This window comes from Cicer arietinum, chromosome 2 (genome assembly GCF_000331145.2).
Source record: "Cicer arietinum cultivar CDC Frontier isolate Library 1 chromosome 2, Cicar.CDCFrontier_v2.0, whole genome shotgun sequence".
In the NCBI taxonomy this organism is placed as follows: domain Eukaryota; kingdom Viridiplantae; phylum Streptophyta; class Magnoliopsida; order Fabales; family Fabaceae; genus Cicer; species Cicer arietinum.
Genome location: NC_021161.2, coordinates 44,262,503 through 44,264,058, shown reverse-complemented (window position 1 = coordinate 44,264,058; position 1,556 = coordinate 44,262,503). Strand labels below are relative to the sequence as shown.

The 1,556-nt window shown below is 30.3% G+C and overlaps 1 long non-coding RNA gene across 2 annotated transcripts; it reads left to right on the top strand.

Moving 5' to 3' along the window:
• Positions 1-1,344, top strand: LOC113784683 (uncharacterized). Of its 2 annotated transcripts, none has more exons than XR_003470796.2 (4): positions 1-101; positions 353-742; positions 867-1,038; positions 1,138-1,344. It is a non-coding gene; the product is annotated as an uncharacterized lncRNA (long non-coding RNA). The 2 variants fall into 2 exon arrangements; XR_012162068.1 differs by lacking the exon at positions 1-101 and adding an exon at positions 106-238.
• Positions 1,345-1,556: the final 212 nt, after the last annotated feature.

Below are 1,556 nucleotides of genomic sequence, written 5' to 3'. Positions count from 1 at the left end.
GTGGTTTTCGGCACCTGCGTATCCAGCACAATGTTCTCGTGTAACTGGTGCATGGTGATTACATTAGATAATAACTTTTGTACATCTATTTCTAGATGCAGGTAATGTAAATTCACTTAGTAATTGTTATTTGCTGAAAATAATCATGTTTCTGTTATAGTATCTATTTTGAAATATTGATGTTGGCTTTTCCATGGAAATATGTTTATAATGCGGAGAATGTTCTCTTGTAACTGAGGTGTGGTTTCATTAAATATTTACTCTTATATATTTGTAATTGTATTTTGCAATTAACCATAGTTTACTAATATGCTAGTGCGAAAAAGTTTTAATTTTAGTTTATCTTCAATAGGTGAAATTGGTAATCAGACTGATTATATCAACATGGACCATCCCACATCTTCTCAGGCTCTAAGATGTTCATATCAGAATGCTGAAGAATTTGTAACCTCACTTGAACTCAATTCTTTTATACCTTTTTTCTTTTATGTTGCAGAGGCATTCAAAGATCACACCACATATTTTTAATACAAGTGCTCTTTTGAAGCATGCAAGGCCAAAGCAAGATAGTTGGTTCATTTTGGATATCAATGTCTTGGATGGTACAATGATGGCTCCATCTACCCCATTCACAAAGATTTGGCGAATGCGTAACAATGGCATTTTAGTGTGGCCCAAGGGAACTCAACTTGTTTGGATTGGTGGTTATAAATTAATTGATGTGCTTTCTGTTGACTTAGAGGTTTGCTAATTACTCATGCTATTTCTGTTGACTTAGAGGTTTACTAATTACTCATGTTATAGTTCAATCATTTATTTAGTTTAATTAGCTTTTCTCTATATGATATTCTTATTAAATATTCCAGGTTGCTGAGGATGGTGTACCCATGATCTAAAGGTCCATATTTTTTTCTTTCTCATGACATGTAAAGTAGTGTTCACTTAATTTTTTTTTATTATAAGATTTTCTGCTTGAAATGGAGTATGAGAACAGATTCAGACAAGCTCATAGACAAAAATATGACTGTCTTCTTTTTGGTGAGTCTTTTAATTAGTCACAAAATTCATGTATTAATTTAATTTCATAATTGGAAATTTCATATAGTTTATGATTGTAATTATGATATTGTTTTGCAGATTTAGATGATATTTTGTATCCACTAAGTTGTGGTATTGCAAAAGCATGTGGACAAAATATTAAAGGTGATATATTGTTTAGTTTTTTACCAATAATGTTTTTAGTGATGTGTTTATGATTTTTTTTTACATATTTTGTTGGTATTGACTAATTGAATGCACCATTGATCTATAGACTATGGAACAACTATGGTTGGTTTAAGGGTATGCATGATTCTTATATATTTTTCCTTTTCAATTTATTAGATGAATTCAAAACATATGATTGGTTACAAGTGAATTTTTTATTGAGTTAATTTTATAGAAACTGCAACAGCCTCTATCAACCTTTGTCAAATTTAGTTTTGAAAAGTTTCATGTTGCATTAGGATAAAGATTGAAATTTTTAATTGTGTCATATCTGGAACGACCCTAATCGT